The sequence below is a fragment of the Helianthus annuus genome, chromosome 11 (assembly GCF_002127325.2).
Source record: "Helianthus annuus cultivar XRQ/B chromosome 11, HanXRQr2.0-SUNRISE, whole genome shotgun sequence".
Lineage (NCBI taxonomy): Eukaryota > Viridiplantae > Streptophyta > Magnoliopsida > Asterales > Asteraceae > Helianthus > Helianthus annuus.
The window spans coordinates 50,383,369-50,394,000 of NC_035443.2; positions in this window are offsets into that span (position 1 = coordinate 50,383,369).

The following is a 10,632-nucleotide window of genomic DNA, read 5'->3' on the forward strand; positions in this document are numbered from 1 at the left end:
TACAAATTATAAGTTATTCTACATCACGTGATTGAATTCGTTGTTTAAAATTTACAACGTGGCAAAGTGCGGAAGCGTGTATCTATATCGTGTTCGGTTCTTCGTTGAGCTTGATCGTCTTTCGGCATCCAAAATGTACCTACATTTCATAAACATGAAATGCTTTAGTCATACGGAAATTTAAAATGTGTCTAAACGAGTCCGGGAAGCGAAACTTGCTAAAAAAAATACATTTTTATACAGGGCCCACCGTAAATTACGGTGGGTACCGTAATTTACGGTAGCCCCTGAAACTTTATCCTTCCACCGTAAATCAGAAGAGATCCACCGTAGCATTTTTCAACTCGACCACCGTAATTTACGGTGGCCCCTGCATTCAGCTTCTCCAATTTTGCTACTTATTGACACGAAAACTTTCGTATCTTTCAATCCGCTTATCCGTTTGACCTACCGTTTCTTCCTACGTGTTTGTAATTTAATCCCCCATCAAATGGAGTTAAAATCCAACATCCGGATTAACAAAATTTAAGACTTTTAAATCTTCGGCTTATTACCCTTTTTACCAAATTTTTTGACCCGTTCGTGATTTCATTTAACAAACTTGTTTGTGGCCCTTGTTTCCTTTGTAAACAAATTCCCATGATTATTTCCCATTGCACAAGGTTCAAATCACGGGTTATTATACATTCTTAACCCGTTTCACTAATACTTCTATTTTGACCCGTTAAGGGTAATTAAGCACTTTCGAGCCTAAATTGCATTCGATTGCTTCTAACATTCCATCACCACATTTCTTATCCTATAATCTCCCACCACAACTGTATTTATGGTGGGTTTAATGTGGTAATCTATAAAAACCAAATTTTACCTTTCGAATCTTTATTTTACGGCAAAAACTCAATTAGTGCCATATGACTAATAAAATACCTCTTTCAGTTTCTATACTTATTCTAAGTATTGACTTGACTATAAAACTCGTTTTCAAGCGACTTCTGAGGGTTGTTTGCTTAATTTTACTTACAAGGGCGTTTTGGTCACTTTTAACCCTTCTTTTACGACGAAGGGCTTGCTTAAGCCAAGCACACCCAAAATCTCATTTTTAAGCAAATCTTGTTTTCAAAACACTCCGTCTATAATTTAAATCCTTCAGTTTACCTTTTAAGGTAACCGAATATCCCATTTTACTTTGCCTAATTCACATAGATCTCCAAGTTCTAAATGAGGAGTTGATCTATTATACATACCTGGCCCGGATCAACTTATTAACCCGGTTTTAATACCTTGCTTTATATTCGCTAATTAAGAACGATGCGAATATCCATTGGATATCTATTCCTGTAAGCATATAACTCGACAAAAGAATCATTAGTCTATATAGTCAAAAGGTGTTGTCTACACCTTTTTACCTGTTTGACCGAATTGACCGTTTATCTTTGCGAGATGATATTTATTATCATCTCCTCTACATGACTCGTTCCGTTTAACACCGTACGGTCATTTTAACTTATAAACCGTTTATTACTTTCGACATAATATGACCGAATTATCGATTTATTTCTTTTTAACCATTATTATGGTTTCTTTCATCTTTGATTATCTTGTTCCGTTCGACTACACGACGGAACATCATATTTCAATTGTTTAGATATCTCATTCGTAATTTATATGATGAGAAAATATTCCACAATTTAAGACTAGTGTAAGCTATACTTACCTCGCATCCGAATGCGCTTTTTCTTCTCGTACTTGATTCGTTTGACCGCTTCTTTCCCAAGCCTCCACCTAGCTTGTAGAGTGTCAAACTATTGTTATAATCCGTAAGATGATTAGATTAGTCATCTATACTTATGACTATTTCATTTTACGGATTTCATGCCTAAACTACTATTCGATATCATCATTGGTTAATTTGACTTTTAGGAGTCAACTACCCTTAATTATCCAATAGGCATAATTAAGTTAAATCATCGTTATGATTAGAATCCGTTTTAACCCATATTTCACGTAATTAGTCAAACTAGCCAATTACGCATTTCTTTCATAAAATCCTCTTTTCAACATTCACTCGGGCATTTTAACAAACACCTTGTAGGCGAGATTTACAAGCATATTTTCTCTAATCATGTTCATCATTTTAACCAAGTTTTAGTATCAAAATCATGCCTCTATGTCTAGTGTACATGAACTACACCTAGAACTAGCATCACAACATCAAGGTTCATCCATTTAGCATCTTAATTCGAGTGTTCACCATAATTCTACAAAACCCATTTAACACATGATAGGGTAATTATCAAATCCCTAGTTTGGGCCTCAATTCATCAAGTTTTCAACTAGGGTTTGTTTCTAAACGAAGATTTCATCATAATAATACTTATATACATCAACATTCATTCCAGATTTTCGATTTTGATTGTTCATCAAAATCTCAAGGTATCACCAAATCACAAAATTTGACATACCTTTCGATCCCCTTGACTTGGTGATCGTTTGTAAGTGATCATGCATTTGATTTGAGCTAGTTTTGACCTTCAATTTGGTGAATTAGCTTGAGTTGGGGTTTTGGCTTCTCCTTGCTTCCCCTGGCCTCTTTCACGCACACACACACTCACACACTAGTTTGTGTGTAGTGTTTTTAATTAAAATAGATATTAAGTTTCAATCTTCCTCTTTTGGCCCCTCAAGTTTGGTTAGTTAGTTAGGTAGGGTACAACCCACCTATTTCTAATAAGGTTCCCACTTATTAACTAGGTTAAGCATTCCTAATTAAATTAGTGGGTTCGGGGAATCTATGACTAAGTTTATCTTGAGTCCCGTTAACTCGGGCCTTTTATCCATTTTAATTTCCTCAAAGGATTTGTTCACTTTTTATTTAGTATTAGGTTTATTTAATTAAAATCCTAATATTCACCGGGCAATTTCTACCACTAACGGTACTTTACCCGTCTTTTAGTAGTAACGGGGTTCGATTACCAGACCCGTTTTCGGGGTGTTACAAGTCTACCCCCCTTAAAGAGGTTTCGTCCTCGAAACCTTTTTCTTACAGAATTCATTGAATTCAAACTTAATGTATTTGATCCGAGAAATCTTTTCAAACCTTATTTATATTCTTGACCAATGGTTAGTATTACCAGAAAAGTATGGTAACATCTTTTTGGTTACTAGTTGTCTACGTATCTCATACGACATAGTACATCTTGAAATAACGTAATCTCGTTATTTCCACTGGCTTAGATAACTTAGGGATACCCATCGCTTTCATATACTATCGGGTTCTATATGAATCCGTTACTTTGACCCGTTTAAAGGTCTTTGGTGAAATCCTTCACCTTTAGCAACAAATTCTTTTGTTTTAAAATTTATTTATTCGGTTCAGTTATACCGAATTCACCGCTTACAAGCAAACCAAATTTCTTGATTTGAGTTGCCGACCTTAACCGGTCTCACTAATAGACTTATTAGTTCAGTTATTTTTATCACTCGCTTGGTTATAATGTGATTTTACTTCACATTACATTTCTTGACCGTGATTGTGTTACATCATGTTTAATTTATATCAAAATTTCATTTTTCGAAAATATCACTTTTCGAGTATATCGTCTTGCGCCTATCAGTGTCAAGACTTGTATCTTTCACGCTTACTACTTAAATTCCTATCAGAATTTATGTTTGTAAAAACATCATTTCTTACTAAAACCGAAGTTTTAGTTTTAGGATCTTCTCTTTAACTTCTGTCAATTATCCATACTAGGATGTTGACAGTCCATCATTTATTCTTATTTGGTTATATCCCAATACCGGGCTCATTATTCTCTTGCATTTAACGCTACCTCTATCTGGCTAGCGCTCATTTGTGCCATTTGGCGTTATATTGTATTCAACATGTTTGACCTATTAATGTGAAATCCATCACTTATAAACAATCAACTTTATTCTTTATTCAACCATTCGACTTCGAATAGTTGAATATATTTACTCACAATTTCTATATACGAGATTTTATAGTCATAACTCGTAATCCAAATTACTTTAATTTTTCAACCCGCGTTCACATCTCTTGGTTTACGCATGTGTTTAATTCTTACCCATCCACCGGGTGTTTTACCGAAATCGTTATTATTGCAACCCTCCCGGTATGCATTAAGACCTCGCTTCATTTTTATATTCCGACTTTGTCTTTAAGTTTGACGTTTTACAAAAACGACTCGTTTAGGGACATATTCGCATTTTCCAGGTTCGAGTGTAAGTACACTCCCTCCCAATGCTTGTCTATATCATTTTTCATGTTTGCGTTCTCTGGGTTCGAGTGTAAGTACACTCCCTCCCAATACTTGTCTAAATCATTTTAGATGCTTGGTGTTTTCTGGGTTCGAGTGTAAGTACACTCCTTCCCAATACTTGTCTAAATCATTTTACATGCTTGGTGTTTTCTGGGTTCGAGTGTAAGTACACTCCTTCCCAATACTTGTCTAAATCATTTTACATGCTTGGTGTTTTCTGGGTTCGAGTGTAAGTACACTCCTTCCCAATACTTGTCTAAATCATTTTACATGCTTGTTTGTCCCTTCACCCGGGCCCATTATCCTAATGTAATACGCTCCCGTCACTTGGTTGTGCGTTTACATTATTATCAAATATTTTGCTTATCTGATTCATTTGGGTACTTTTTAATTAGTCCCATTCACCCTGCCCTTACTACATCGGATGTAAACGTGTCCGCCATAAGAAGCTCATGGTATCATAAGCCACTACTTACTTGGCCAGAGTAAGCGATTAACATATGACATACATGACCTTTTTATAGTTTTCACATCACGCCCTATGTAAGTAATGCCTCTATTTGTTTCTCTTGGAAACAATATCCCGAATACATTTTCTATTCGGGTTTTTGCAAGTTTTTAATCTACATATGCAACTTTCAATTTCTACTTACTTGTTGCATATTACTATTTGTGCGATTATTTAAAATGTGCACCTGGTAATGTTTGCCCCAACTGGCGTTCCTTGCCATTAACCTTGTTCGCGGTCGTTACGCGATTTAGTCCTCGGTGAGCATGCTCCTCTTGTCATGCTTCGGACCGTTCCATCATTATATCCACAATTCGTTTGATTCTCGTCGTCTTCAAACGCGAGTGTCCTTCAATTAAATCATTCACAAAGTTAGTAACGTCAACTTCAATAATCGCCCGTATTATAATACAAGGCTTTTTCTACTATACGCGTCAACGCGCGTATCTTCGTCAACTATATCAATCATTTTAATTGGGGTAACGTGTATCACACGATAGCCCTATGTGCTGTTTACAACACTTTAGCATACTAAACTATTAACATACTTGTACTTACCGGATTTGCGATCAAGCTTCGAACCGAACACTATTCTTTGTCAAGAGCATAAGGTTTAAGTCCAAGCATGGTTCCTCCCCACCATACTCGAATCTCTTAAACCAAGGCTCTGATACCAACTTGTAACACCCTAGTTTCTGTTTAAACGGTTTTACATGTAAATACCAACAATTAGATGTGTAGTTAAGACTACACATATTATATAAACACGGGTTTACTAAAACTTTTACAAATTATAAGTTATTCTACATCACGTGATTGAATTCGTTGTTTAAAATTTACAACGTGGCAAAGTGCGGAAGCGTGTATCTATATCGTGTTCGGTTCTTCGTTGAGCTTGATCGTCTTTCGGCATCCAAAATGTACCTACATTTCATAAACATGAAATGCTTTAGTCATACGGAAATTTAAAATGTGTCTAAACGAGTCCGGGAAGCGAAACTTGCTAAAAAAAATACATTTTTATACAGGGCCCACCGTAAATTACGGTGGGTACCGTAATTTACGGTAGCCCCTGAAACTTTATCCTTCCACCGTAAATCAGAAGAGATCCACCGTAGCATTTTTCAACTCGACCACCGTAATTTACGGTGGCCCCTGCATTCAGCTTCTCCAATTTTGCTACTTATTGACACGAAAACTTTCGTATCTTTCAATCCGCTTATCCGTTTGACCTACCGTTTCTTCCTACGTGTTTGTAATTTAATCCCCCATCAAATGGAGTTAAAATCCAACATCCGGATTAACAAAATTTAAGACTTTTAAATCTTCGGCTTATTACCCTTTTTACCAAATTTTTTGACCCGTTCGTGATTTCATTTAACAAACTTGTTTGTGGCCCTTGTTTCCTTTGTAAACAAATTCCCATGATTATTTCCCATTGCACAAGGTTCAAATCACGGGTTATTATACATTCTTAACCCGTTTCACTAATACTTCTATTTTGACCCGTTAAGGGTAATTAAGCACTTTTGAGCCTAAATTGCATTCGATTGCTTCTAACATTCCATCACCACATTTCTTATCCTATAATCTCCCACCACAACTGTATTTATGGTGGGTTTAATGTGGTAATCTATAAAAACCAAATTTTACCTTTCGAATCTTTATTTTACGGCAAAAACTCAATTAGTGCCATATGACTAATAAAATACCTCTTTCAGTTTCTATACTTATTCTAACTATTGACTTGACTATAAAACTCGTTTTCAAGCGACTTCTGAGGGTTGTTTGCTTAATTTTACTTACAAGGGCGTTTTGGTCACTTTTAACCCTTCTTTTACGACGAAGGGCTTGCTTAAGCCAAGCACACCCAAAATCTCATTTTTAAGCAAATCTTGTTTTCAAAACACTCCGTCTATAATTTAAATCCTTCAGTTTACCTTTTAAGGTAACCGAATATCCCATTTTACTTTGCCTAATTCACATAGATCTCCAAGTTCTAAATGAGGAGTTGATCTATTATACATACCTGGCCCGGATCAACTTATTAACCCGGTTTTAATACCTTGCTTTATATTCGCTAATTAAGAACGATGCGAATATCCATTGGATATCTATTACTGTAAGCATATAACTCGACAAAAGAATCATTAGTCTATATAGTCAAAAGGTGTTGTCTACACCTTTTGACCTGTTTGACCGAATTGACCGTTTATCTTTGCGAGATGATATTTATTATCATCTCCTCTACATGACTCGTTCCGTTTAACACCGTACGGTCATTTTAACTTATAAACCGTTTATTACTTTCGACATAATATGACCGAATTATCGATTTATTTCTTTTTAACCATTATTACGGTTTCTTTCATCTTTGATTATCTTGTTCCGTTCGACTACACGACGGAACATCATATTTCAATTGTTTAGATATCTCATTCGTAATTTATATGATGAGAAAATATTCCACAATTTAAGACTAGTGTAAGCTATACTTACCTCGCATCCGAATGCGCTTTTTCTTCTCGTACTTGATTCGTTTGACCGCTTCTTTCCCAAGCCTCCACCTAGCTTGTAGAGTGTCAAACTATTATTATAATCCGTAAGATGATTAGATTAGTCATCTATACTTATGACTATTTCATTTTACGGATTTCATGCCTAAACTACTATTCGATATCATCATTGGTTAATTTGACTTTTAGGAGTCAACTACCCTTAATTATCCAATAGGCATAATTAAGTTAAATCATCGTTATGATTAGAATCCGTTTTAACCCATATTTCACGTAATTAGTCAAACTAGCCAATTACGCATTTCTTTCATAAAATCCTCTTTTCAACATTTACTCGGGCATTTTAACAAACACCTTGTAGGCGAGATTTACAAGCATATTTTCTCTAATCATGTTCATCATTTTAACCAAGTTTTAGTATCAAAATCATGCCTCTATGTCTAGTGTACATGAACTACACCTAGAACTAGCATCACAACATCAAGGTTCATCCATTTAGCATCTTAATTCGAGTGTTCACCATAATTCTACAAAACCCATTTAACACATGATAGGGTAATTATCAAATCCCTAGTTTGGGCCTCAATTCATCAAGTTTTCAACTAGGGTTTGTTTCTAAACGAAGATTTCATCATAATAATACTTATATACATCAACATTCATTCCAGATTTTCGATTTTGATTGTTCATCAAAATCTCAAGGTATCACCAAATCACAAAATTTGACATACCTTTCGATCCCCTTGACTTGGTGATCGTTTGTAAGTGATCATGCATTTGATTTGAGCTAGTTTTGACCTTCAATTTGGTGAATTAGCTTGAGTTGGGGTTTTGGCTTCTCCTTGCTTCCCCTGGCCTCTTTCACGCACACACACACTCACACACTAGTTTGTGTGTAGTGTTTTTAATTAAAATAGATATTAAGTTTCAATCTTCCTCTTTTGGCCCCTCAAGTTTGGTTAGTTAGTTAGGTAGGGTACAACCCACCTATTTCTAATAAGGTTCCCACTTATTAACTAGGTTAAGCATTCCTAATTAAATTAGTGGGTTCGGGGAATCTATGACTAAGTTTATCTTGAGTCCCGTTAACTCGGGCCTTTTATCCATTTTAATTTCCTCAAAGGATTTGTTCACTTTTTATTTACTATTAGGTTTATTTAATTAAAATCCTAATATTCACCGGGCAATTTCTACCACTAACGGTACTTTACCCGTCTTTTAGTAGTAACGGGGTTCGATTACCAGACTCGTTTTCGGGGTGTTACATTATGACTCGGCTAGAGATGGATGAGTCAGAATAGAATAATTGATAGGCAAATGTAAGACTGTATTTACAAATTAGACTTCCGATGGTCAAACAAAATATAATGATAAGTAGTAAACCAAGTAATAAAATGCAGATAAGAAAGTGATTGTAGTTTGACTTTTGAAAAGCCGAAAGAAGATGAATTGTTAATAATAAAAGAAGTAATAAAAGAATGGATAGAGCAGTTTGGTCCATTAAGTAAGTATAAAACATCGAAAACGGTTGATGTGGTAAGAAGTTTTAGCTAATAAGAAATAAACCTTGGATGAATTACAGGCGTGAAATATGTTAATACTCGACTCTAGCGAGTCAAGGTGAATGACGGGTTACGACCCGGGTGGAATACCTAAGTTTTAATGGAAAGGACAAGTATACGTGAGGAGTACTAAAGCATAAAGCGATGAAATTGAATGGCATGCTTGAATTGACAAGAAGTACCAACGTGTTTTTCGTTATGTGTATTTATAATGAGAAAGAAGTGGCTGGGTGACTTTGAAAAGTCAAACTGCAGAAGTTGATAAATAAGTTAAAGAATTGCGAAAGAACAGTTATGTATTGAACCATCGTGAGCGGGTCAAACAACTGAAATGATATGTTAAGAAATGGTCACGTATTGGCATGTTTTGTACAGGTGAGACGCATAAATGTCTTACGAAGGAATTGAGAAAGTATTAATATATAAATAAGGAAGCAGGATGTGATAACCCTAGCAAGGTCAGTGAAAGAATGTTCATAAGCGAAAGCTCGTCACACGGATGAACGAGGTCAATCCGAAACATGGTATGGATGGTGACGAAGAGGACCGACTCGTTGCTGCATGTTCAAGTACTGCACCAAGGTAGTAAGGTTAGCAAATTATTTAATATATGAATGTAAAAATTTTACGCTATCATTGAAAAAGTACCTCCGTATGAATAAGTACGATATGTTAAATGTGTACGAGTGAACGAGATTGTATGCGGAAATGAATAAAATAATGATGACTAGGGATTGGTTTTCGCAAGAAAATTTAAAATCTTGATAAGTATAAATAATATGTCAGGATGCTAGTTTCAAATTATGGACTATGGGATGTGTGATTAGCCAATTCCTCACAACATACTTATGTAAGTCGTCCAATGTAACTTGAATGAGTGGACGAACGAAGAATAAGACTAGACGGGTTGTAGAAGAAAAGAAAGAGGTTTCGGGGACGAAACCTTCTTTAAAGGGGGTAGATTTGTAACGCCCCAAAATTCAAATTATTATGTTGTCAGTAAGTTACCACGTTTAAAATAAGGAAATGTAATAACTAGGTTAATAAACCTAGTTAAATGCCTAGCAAAACAAGTAAGGAAATGAAATATGGGTCAATATTTATTAAGTGACAAACATGAGGGGTTAATTGTGAATGAATAAAAAGATAAAATATAAAAATAAAATTTAAAACCCCAAAACCTACACCTGGGCGTGGTGGGTGTTCGATCAGAGAAAAGAAAGAAGGGGGGAGACCCCTTCTCAAACCCTAAATCCGAAAACTGGAATAGAAATCAAGGCTAAATCTTATGCATGGACCTAGATATATGATCATCTAGCCTTGCAAAACATGTGGTAAGTCATAGTTTTTGATTTAATGATTTTTGCTAGTATGGTTATGTGATGTATCTTTGATTTCATATGAAAGTAAGTATGAGGAGGTGTTAGAATCAACAAATAAAGTTTAGATTATGGACGGTTCTGAGTAATTCGATGTTTAGTGGCGAAACCACCATTGATGGTGAGAGTGGCGACATGGGTATGTCACCCATGTCCAACCTTTGTTCAAATCCTTGGTAGATTAGGTTATGTGTAATCAATTTTTGTTAGTTATGTTGAATATGGTATGAAGTTGAATTGATATTTTGTATGTTAGATGATTAAAAACAAGAACTAGGAAGAAAAAGTATGAAGAATACTTGTACATTATGTTTGAAAACTTGTATACGCGCCAAGTGTTTGATGAAATGACTAGATGAAGTTAGAAGGTGAAATTGTATGCAAGAA